Here is an 11,331-nt window from a genome sequence, read left to right as displayed (position 1 = left end):
AGTGCTGGGATTAAAGGCCTGCGCCACCAGGCCCGGCTTGGAAAGTTTAATTTTATGGAAAGGTAATGGGTTATCTCCAATCACAGCTCTGATTATCATTAGCTGAGCAATGGTTGAGGTGTGATTTAATGTCTCATACTTTCTCATCAACAAAAAAGGAGATACTATGACCCCTTTGAATCAGATTCCCAGGCAGTCTCCAGTTCATAGCTGCAGTGTCAGTCTCTAGCACCTCACATGTGACTGATACCTTTATAAGAGGAAATCTGGCTAAACTCTGTAAGGACACAAGGAGAAGATGAAGAGAAGGAAACAAGTCTGCTGATACCTTGACCTTGGGTTTCTAGTCTCTAGGACAGGGGGACAATGAATTTCTTTAGAGTAAGCCACCTGGTCTTTGACACCTCGCCCTAGTCAGGACAGTAAGGTTTATCTTAGGATGCTATGAACGTTGAAGAGATAATATTAAGAACACAGAATATTTTATTATGGCAACTGACTTTTAGAGATTAAAAGCTTGTAACAGATACGTTATAGGAAACATACTGTAATAGTGAATATGAAAATATAATATTTAAAGTATCAAATAAAAATTAAAAAAATTTCAAATTTATTATATTAATCTTTAAAAAGAGATAATATGGTTTGGAAGGATTGCCTGGGGGAGTCTGGTAACGATGCTTGCTGTGAACTCTGATAAAATATCATTTTGACTCCCAGATTCCTCATGTTGTAAGGAAAGAAATGACTTATATAAGTTGACTTCAGTATACATTTTACTTTTCTTTCTTTGTCCTTTTGTTTAACATTGCATGTCTTCCAATTTTAACTTTATATCGCTTAAAGTTTTACTATATTATAAGTTTAAGAAATGGGGGAGATTTTGAGGTAAGTAAATATAAGAAATGCTTTTATTCGGATCAAGGTCATTAAAGAAAGATAAGGAATAGATGAAGAAAAACACATTTGCCTTTGAGATATTTTTAAACTGACAAAATCTTTAAAGAACATGACTCCAAGATCGAAGCCTTTGCTTTATTATATAACATCCAACAGTGCGGCCACCCTCTGGCTCCTGCCTGTTTCTGAGGGAAATGTATTTTTCCGACTGTGAGTCTCACTGTAGGGAGCATTACTCAGTGACAAGTGAATGTTTGAGACCCCATAAATCCACTCATAAGTAGTTTATCTACAGTCCAAGGTGTCACAGTGCTCTCCTTACATTTTCATGAAAGATATATCTCTGTATGAGGGGTCGTTGTTGACTCAGAGATGAAAATTAATAGGATTCAGACCACAGAAAAATCTAAAAGAAAAATGTATTCATGTGTGTTGACTTAACTAAAAGTTCTCAAGGGGATGGAGGGGCACTGCACATAATAATGAGTAGGAGCTCATGGCACTAAGCTATGGCTTTGGGCTCCAGGTTACTTGATGAAAATCCAACCAAGGCAAGGCTTGTAAAATCATTTTTTAGAAAGAGTCTTCATGGTATTTCAATTTTGAGATGGGAAACGTTGTGGGACGCTTGATCCCACTGTGAACCCCAAGATAGTGTTACTTATTGCAAATGTATGTTTTGGAGTATGGCTCAGCCTTAGCATACACCTTTAATCCAAGAGCTTTCTGGTTACATATTGTACACAGGATTAAATAAAGGCAAGTATAGGTCAAGAGGCGGAGCTAGCAACCTGTTGGCAGGAAGCAGACATAGGAGTATTAAGAATAAACCATAGAGGGAGTCAGTAGGATGGATAGGGAGAGGCACAGGAAGCAGAGGGGAGGGGCATTTGGTTTGAAGGATGTTTTTTGAAATGGCATGAGAGAGGGGCATTGCTGCTGGGATGTTGGATGAGGAGGAAGGTCAGCCGGGTGTTTTCTCTGCCTCTCTGAGCTAGCAGGCTTTCACCCCAGCATCTGGTTCCCGAATCTTCATTGGTAAAATCAAATGATTGAGATTTTGTTAAAAAACAAAAAAACAAAAAACAAAAACAAGAAAATCCTCCCCCAACCCCCCCCCCCAAACCAGGGAAAACATTTTAAACGTGTATGACATCTAGCTATTGAAGAGGATTGGTAAAAGCAGATACTCATATATTGGTAGAATTATAAAATGTTACAATAATTTTGAAGACTTGTTCATAGAGATAACAAATGTCCATACACTAACTCTCAGTACTGCTATGGGTCTTTCTCTAGGTTTCCTCAGATGACAGCGCTACTTTGTGTTTTCTTTCCTTTTTTCCTCTAATGCCAGTGCCAATTTAAGGAAAAGACTTAAAGAAAAGAAAAGCTGCTGCCCAGGCTTTCCAGCTCTCCTGTGGTCTCTTTTGTGAATTCTGATATTCTTTTTTAAAAATTTTTTATTAGATATTTTCTTCATTTACATTTCAAATGCTATCCCAAAAGTCCCCTATACCCTCCCCCTGCCCTGCTCCCCTACCCACTCACTCCCACTTTTTTATTATTATTATTAGATATTTTTTCATTTACATTTCAAATGCTATCCCAAAAGTCCCCTATACCCTCCCCCTGCCCTGCTCCCCTACCCACTCACTCCCACTTTTTTATTATTATTATTAGATATTTTTTCATTTACATTTCAAATGCTATCCCGAAAGTTCCCTGTACCCTTTCCCCACCCTGCTCCCCTACCCACCCACTCCTACTTCTTGGCCCTGGCATTCCCCTGTACTGGGGCATATAAAGTTTGCAAGACCTAGGGGCCTCTCTTCCCAATGATGGCCAACTAGGCCATCTTCTGCTACATGTGAAGCTAGAGACACGAGCTCTGGGGGTACTGATTAGTTCATATTGTTGTTCCACTTATAGGGTTGCAGACCCCTTTAGCTCCTTGGGTACTCTCTCCAGTTCCTCCATTGGGGGCCCCGTGTGAGCTTCCACTTCTGTATTTGCCAGGCACTGGCATAGTCTCACAAGAGACAGCTACATCAGGGTCCTTTCAGCAAAATCTTGCTGGTATATGCAATAGTGTCTGCATTTGGTGGCTGATTATGGGATAGACCCCCAGGTGGGGCTGTCTCTGGATGATCCGTCCTTTCGTCTTAGCTCCAAACTTTGTCTCTGTAACTCCATCCATGGGTATTTTGTTCCCTATTCTAGGGAGGAATGAAGTAGCCACATGTTGGTCTTCCTTCTTGATTTTCTTGTGTGAATTCTGATATTCTTGCTCTTTCTTTGCTATATTGCTTTCAGTCTTTTATATTTTATTTTATTGACTTTTCTTAAGCCTGGAATCAAACAGAAGCTACATGCCCTTCTGATTGTGTGTGAGTGAGTGTGTGTGTGTTGTGTGTGTGTGTGTTTTGTGTGTTTACTTCACCATCTGTGGGTCTGCTGTGACTATATGACTTCAAGCCCATGTTCAAGGTTTTGGTTCCATCCTTAGTCATCTCAAGACTGGTTTATGGAAGGATTCTCTGGAACTCATTCATGTGGTTGCTGTCAGTATTTAGTTATCCAGAGCAAGAACATGACTTCTTGCTGGCCAGTAACTCTAGGTTACTCCTTTATTATTTATTTATTTATTTCCATGGAGGCTACTCCATAAGGGAGTCAGATAATTGACTTCATACGAAAGAGCAAGAGAAATGATGGAAGAAGCAGCATGAGGTGGAGCGAGAAAGAGACAAGGAACAAGAGAGCACAGACAAGAAGGAAGCTACATCCCAAATAAAGCCTGAATTCTGAAATCTAAATCCATCATTCCTGCCATAGGCTGTAGATTAGAGGCAACTCCCAAGTTCAATTCACATCTACTCAGAGCTTGCAAAGTCATGGATCGCCAAGATCTCAAGAACCAGCAACCACTGCTTTACTAAACCAGCATTACCTAACTGCATTCTAAGGATTTTTCTTATACATACAGATAAGTAGAGATCTTACTCCTCATCAAAGAAACTTCTCTTTGAAGCCAATTGAGACAACTATAGAAAATCATAAACAATATTGTTGAGGTACCATGCATGAAGAATCCCTGTCATTTCTAGGTGATAGGATATTACAATGGATTTCCGCATCCTCTGCCTCTTACCATCTTTCAGGCCCCCTTTCACAATGTTACCTGAATCTCAGGTGAAAAGCTGGGCCTCAGTACCTCATTATCCCTTGTTCTCTGCACTTGAATCAGTTGGGTTTTCTGCAGTGGTCTCTGTCTATTGAAAGAGGTGCTTTGATGAAAGGTGAGATCTACACTTCTCTTGGATAGAAGGATAAGTGTTTAGAATACAGTTAGTGATTATGCTGACTTAATAAAGTGGTGGTATGATGTTGGGGACCAGGCTGAGAAAAACCAGGCCTTTTACAGCCCCCATCTGGGAGCCATATAGTCCTTTGTTGAGAGCCGAGTTGCCCCCTTCTTCCCTGGGCTGCTAGATACCCTCCCTGCCAAGACTGCTCTATCTCCCTCCTCCAAAGGTTACTCATGGAAATCATCTGACTTCTGTCCTAAACTGACACCTGGGAGGATCCGGGACTCTGAGATTAGCTGCCTGGTGTTCTGCAGCAGTGATGCCAAGACTCTGAGAAAATCACAAGAGGTTTCAAGTCTGCAGTCAGCATCCCCCCATTTGTCCTTAGCTCTGCTTCTTGTGATCATTTCTCAATCCCTCCCCATTCCCCCTCACAGTGTTTATAACCGAACTTTCAAACTGGCAATAAACCAATAAATGAAGCCTTGACAAATTTGCTTGGCTTCCCTCTTCTTTCCTGCCCATTTTCACTTTCAGGCTCGGTCCCCCTTGACCCCACAAAATAGCTTGTCCTGCGGGCCGGGATAGTATGAGGTTCTCCCTCTAAGATCCATGATCACAGCAGCTCCCTGTAGTTGGCTAGGCTTCCAGTACCAGGTACGATTTCCCTGCTTTGGAACAGGCCTTAAGTAAGTTGCTGATGTTGGTTTGTACCAAAATAAGAGTACATTATTGTACCATTGTGGGTATCTTGCTGGTCATTGTTGTGGTTAATAGGCATAACAGCCTGATAGAAGTATTGGTTTCTTCCCTCCCTTGGAAGAGAAAAATCATGCTTAAAAAAAAAAAATAAATGTAACCATTAGCTAAAATCTAAAAATAAACAAATCCAAAGAGTGATGGTTTGAATCATTTAAGATCTTCTCTCAAACATCAGAACAGAAAATTATAGAAATGCTTTGAATGATAAACACTTCAGCTAAGAGATGAGTTGAAGTTGAACTTTATAGACAAGTTGCGTCAGGTACAAGCTGAGAAGACAGATAAAATCGGATGAAGGAGACATGGCAAAAATTAGTTCCTCTCAAGGGGGAAGATGAGACAAACAGTACGGGGTCACCGAGAGAGGGACCAAGGAGACTTCTTACAGGCTAATGGAGCAGAATGAGACTACAGAGCGGTTCCCAATGTTCATACAAGCTCTCTTTGTAACAAGTAGTGATGAATATGGGGGCGGTTCAGAAAATGAAAGAATTCTTTATTTATTTTTCTTAGAATCATTTCCTAGTTCCTTTTGTAATTTTACAGTGTAGCAAACTAGCAGATACTACCATAGTCATTTCAAGTATAACCTCATCAGCAATGACACTGGGTAGATGCAGCTACCAACGTGATCAACAAAAAGAGGCTTCAGAGAACTGATCAATTATCTTGTAGTACCGAAAGGATCAAGCCAGGCTGACTCCATGACAGGGTGCAAGATGCTGTTCAGGATACTAGGCCCAAGTTTTTTTATTTTTTGTTTTTTTCCCCCCAGAACTGAACAAACCAGTTCCAGAAAAATCCACATCTGTGGAGCAACCAATCAGGAGCTGACCCGCCATCTGATCTGAGCCAAGAATAATTAGTCAGCAATGGTTCTGGAAAGTCCAGAGGACCACAGCAACAGTTTTGGAAAGTCCCTAGAGCCCTGACCAATCCCAGAGCCTCCCATATCCCTAGAGATAGAGCCAACCAACCAGAATAAAGGTCACCTACTTACTTATCCTTCCCTGGAATTCCTTTAATGGACTTTAAACTGAGTCTGTGGAGCTCACCCCCAGGTCACCATTTGATGAATGGGTGACCCCTGTGTGCTGGCAATTTCTGCAGAATAGACAAATGCTCTTTGCCTTTGCATACTATTTGAGTCTGGAATCTTCCTTCAACAGTTCTTGGACTCTAACAGTACCTCCTCCAATTTGGAATTTTATGATGTTTTCTCATGGTTATTTTGTGATCATACATTAATAAGAATATTAATTAATATAAGAGCCAAGCATGGTGGCACATGCCTTTAATCCCATCACTCAGGAGACAGAGGTAAACAGATCTCTGTGAGGTCAAGGCAAGCCTGGTCTATAAAGTGAGTTGCAGGACAGCCAATGCTCTGTTATACAGTGAAACCCTGCCTCAACTCCCTCAATCCCCCAAAAGAACATTGCAGAGGTGACACTTCTTGGTGCTTTAATTGTGTATGATATTAATACTAGGTGAAACTAGGGAACCCTAGTGCAACTCCTCTATAGATCCATAATGTGCCTTACCCAGAAACTTACACGTTTGTTTCTTTGCTTTCATTCTCCATCTCTCTCTTCAGAACACGAATTTTTGGAGAGCAAGGTTTTTTTTTTTTTTTGTTTTGTTCTTTGCTGTATCCCTAATATACATAAAAGCATAGATGCTGTAGGCGTTCAATAAACATGTATTAAATGAGTATATTTTCAAAGCCTTTCAAATCTTTTGTAGTTGTTAAGTAGAGGCTTGCATTTTTCCAGTCTGTACTTATATTTGATGATGTGAAGGCTATTTTCATTTCCTCATGAGACTATGTAGTTCATGTGTCTGTGTCTGTTAAATGAGTTTAGAATAATATGTCTTTTCATTAAAGTTTCTTTGCCTCATTTGTTCAGACCACTGTGTTCCAGGTTCTAGAGTCAGAGAGACCTATGTTGAAGCAAAGTTTTTTTTTTTTCTCCTACTAATTCTGAATCTTAAAAATAAGATCATAGTGGGACACCAACTCTGTCACAAACCCTCCAGCCTACAATTTGCCCTGCTTATAAGATGTGCTTGGCTAAAGGTGGCACTGAAATTGTGGGAGTGGCCAACCAATGACTGTTTCAGCTTAAGATCCATGCCATGAAGGGGGGCTGTTGAGGGAAATAGTAGAAAAGAACCTGCAAGTTCCAGTGCTCCATCCAGCTATTCTCTGCCTGCCAACTCGGGCAGGGCTGGAGCTCTCGAGTTCCCTTACTCTCTCCTTTTATTTTTTTCTTTCTCTTTTTATTGGTTATTTTATTTATTTACATTTCAAATGTTATCCCATTTCCTGGTTTCCCTCCACTAGTCAGATTTATATGTCAACAAATTCTCAATTCACAAGGTACCAATACAATAATTTCAAATAATGATAAAAGGTACCCACCTAGATTAGACAAATTATCCCAATTATTCTATCCCTATATGATAGTCATAACTACCAGTGGTTATTTAAAACCACACAGGATCAGGATCTTCCTCCTGTCTGTCCTCCTCCATCTTGGCTTCTCCTCCTCCCTCCTCTGAGTCGCTCTTTGTCCCTGCAACTCTTTGCTCCACCTTCTATTTCTCTGTCCAATCACAGGCCTCCTGCTGCACTAATATTTTAATGTAATTGGACAGGGAAAATCCTGCCACAATGACTCACTCCTGTCACTGCCTGGAGGGCCAGGACCCAGATGTTGGATAGCCCAGAGACCTCAGATAGAAACACGACTGTCAAAAAAAAAAAAGTAAATAAAATGATTCCTAATGATATTCTCTACTCATAGATTGGTATCTAGTCCAATTATAATCAGAGAGGCTTCATCCAGCAATTGATGGAAACAGATGCAAAGATCCACAGCCAAACATTAGATGTAATCCTGCAGAAACGGGGAGAACTGTAAGAGCCAGGGGGGTCAAGAGCACCACAAGGAACCACACAGAATCAAAGGACCTGGGCTCATAGGGGCTCATAGAGGTTGAAGTGACAACCAGGGAGCCTGCATGGAACTGACTTAGGCTCTTTGTGCATATGTTCGAGTTGTGTAGCTTGGTCTTCTTGTGGGACGCCTAGCAGTGAGAGTCTGCCTTCTTTTGGGACCCTTTTCTCCAATTGGGTTGCCTTATCTATCCTTAATAGAGGAGCAGGTGCCTACTCTTATTGCAAATTGATATTCTCTGGGTGGTTGATATCCGTGGGAAGCCTGATCTTTTCTGAAGAGAAAAAGGAGGAGGAGTGGATGGAGTGTGGGAGGGGTGGGGGGAAGTGGGGAGTGGGAGTTGGGGGGAGGGGCTGGGAGAAGAGGAAGGAGAGGAAACTGTTTTTCGGATCTTAAAATAAATGAATGAATGAATGAATAAATAAATAGTAAGATCATTGGTTCTTTGAAAGCAATAGTTTCTCTTTGCAGAGGGCTGAGTATCACACATGGAAAGATCTGGAAGTTATTAAAAACTCCAGTGTGTGTGAAAGTACTTAAAAACTGCAAAGTACCTTCTAAACTGTAAGCCAGTGTCTTCATATAAGGAATTCAAAGCCACTCCTCCTTTTTCTTTTTCTTGGTTATTTATTTACATTTCAAATGTTATCCCTTTTCCTGGTTCCCCTCCACAAACCCCCTATCCCCTTCCCCCCCCCTCCTCCTCCTCCTCCTCCTCCTCCTCCTCCTCCTCCTCCTTCTTCTTCTTCTTCTTCTTCTTCTTCTTCTTCTCTTTCTCTCTCTCTCTCTCTCTCTCTCTCCACACACACACACACACACACACACACACACACACACACACATATATATATATATATATATATATATATATATATTTTTTTTTTTTTTTCAGTCGACTTTGCCAGGAGCTCAGGCTGTTAATTCTTTACCTGAACAATTGTCTTTTTCTCCTCTGAACAACCCACCAAGAATAGAAATCACATAGTAAAGGCTGGCTAAATGACTGACATTAGGAAATCACAAGAGTTGATAAAAGAACAATCACACATTCTCTGAAAAGACAACATCTTATTTGAAATGCTAAGTATGGCTTCTCTGGGAACACAAAGTCCTTCTAGGGTGTGAGGGCAGAGTCAGTTGTCTCTACTGCCTAGAACTGAGAGAAGGAAAAAGGAAAGCTGAGAAAGGCTGGGTGTTATGCCATGATTTTAATGACTTATGTAACCGTGGGGATTTACTATGCTATTGCCTTTCTTCTTTTTTCTCAACTCCTCCACCCAAATTTTTAAGAAAATCATCATTTTCAGGAAGAGGGAAAAGTACAAAGATTCTAAATAAATGCCCTTTTAAGGCATAAATATGTTCTTGGGATGTCATCTTCAAATAGATTTTAAAAAATAGATTAGGCTTTCTGTGTCTTATTAAATGCATTCTTAAACTGCCTGTGACAATTTAAGATATAAATATTGTATAATAATATAATTTATATGGTTAAGTATAAAACATGACACCTTTGGGTATATTACCCTAGTCTCATAAGAACCCACAACTGTCATCTTATATGATGAAATAGACACATGGGGCTCAAGCTCTTTTTTTCCCCATTATCTCTCAGATAAGTGATTGAGTCAGAATTTAAACTGGTTTCAGGTCTAGTCTGTAGAAAGCACAGCTGGCTCAGCACAAAATTGTTTCTGAAAAGCAATTCCTTTCTAGACCTTTATGGAAAACAAGGGGAAAAAAAGCACATCATCCAGAAAACTAGGCATTTTAAGGTGTTTGAAGTTGCTTGGTTTTCCATTTGGTTCTCCTAAATTATTGTCTCTGCCACGCATCCAAGCCTGTATGCTAATGGAGTCCAGTAGAGGCTATCACGGAGACTGAGCATGTATATCCCTTACTTAACTTGCTTTTCTCACTTCCCATAGGAAAGTGGTTTAGCAGGAATAAAGTAGACTTTATCGTCTGTGGGCTTCTTCTGAATTCCCCAAAGACTCTAGGCCTTGTTTTCCCTCTTCCTGGGTAATCTCTCCTTTTGTAGGTTTAGTGAGCTCCTCTTCACCCTTAGAGCCAGCTAGCCCAATACCTTCTCAGCAAATCCATGTGGCCTTTCCAGACGGAAGCAGTTTTCTGTCGTTTCTTTTGTCTTAAGCATCTTTGACTTTCCTGGACTATTGCTGTGTCTCTTCTAGACCATAAGCCACTTTAAGGCCAGGACTTGTCTCTCTCTTACCTAATGTAGCAATTGAATAAAACCTGAGAACCTACCAAGAGCCCATCACCAGATCAGGGAACTTTCTCTCACAACAAAATATAGAGGATGGGGGGAATCCTGAGACTGTAGGGCCTTGCTCTAACCCTCAAATCCTTAATTCTTTTTCTTCCCTTCTCTCTGAAGGCCTAGCAGATATTTGTGCAGAAATTACACACTCTGTCACTTGTCCTTGGATGCAAGGATGAATGTGTAGGTTATACAGACATTCTGGAATTCCTGGGCTCTCTCAGATTCACATTCTCCTCAGTCCCCTCCACTCACTTTCTTTGATCCCTCAGGATCTGAAATTTGTCTATTCCTTGTCTTTCTATAGGCTGATGCTGCCTTAGGGCAGCGTCTTGATCTTAGGAGAGGTTTGAGCTGTTCTAGTCGACAGGTCTCCTAAGGTAAACAGAGATTTCCCCAGTTTTCAAGATGACAAATCAAAGTCCAATAGATTTAAGTTTCCAAACTTCTCTTAACTCCTAAGAGATGGAACTAAAGCCTGACCTTAGCGTCCTCAACTCTCAAACCACGTGCTTCCTTCTGCATAAAAATATGGTTCTCCTCTCAGGGGCTCGTTATAGTGAGATAATAACAGTAAGACTAAATGTTAGAATTTTCCAAAAAGATTCATTTGGGTTGGGCATGTAGTTCAGTGGATAGCATGAAATCGATATGAAGGGTCTGGGTTTGATTCTTAGGACTGTACACACCCGGTTCAGTGGCCATAGCTGTAATACTAGCACTAGGGAGGTGGATGCAGGGGATCTAGAAGCTGGGGTTATCCTTGGTTATGTAGCAAGTTCAAGGGCAGCCTGAACTAGATGAGGCTTTGTCTGAAAAAATAAAGTAAAAGAACAAAGTCATTCATTAGCATGTCAACAATATATATGTTTTTGTGTTAGGGCACATGCTTGTTGGCATGAGTCAACATATGGAGGACAGAACATTTTTCGGTATTCTTGTCTTCAACTTTGATTTAGGCAGGGTGTATCATGTTTGACAATATACTGTGCACTGAATGTTGGCTCCCACTGCACCGTACACTCCAGGCTAGCTCCCACCGCACCACACACTCCAGGCTAGCTCCCACCGCACCACACACTCCAGGCTAGCTCCCACCGCACCACACACTCCA

This window comes from Mus pahari, chromosome 1, assembly GCF_900095145.1.
Source record: "Mus pahari chromosome 1, PAHARI_EIJ_v1.1, whole genome shotgun sequence".
NCBI classification, from domain to species: domain Eukaryota; kingdom Metazoa; phylum Chordata; class Mammalia; order Rodentia; family Muridae; genus Mus; species Mus pahari.
The sequence above is the reverse complement of the archived record's forward strand: the minus strand, read 5'-3'. Positions refer to the sequence as shown.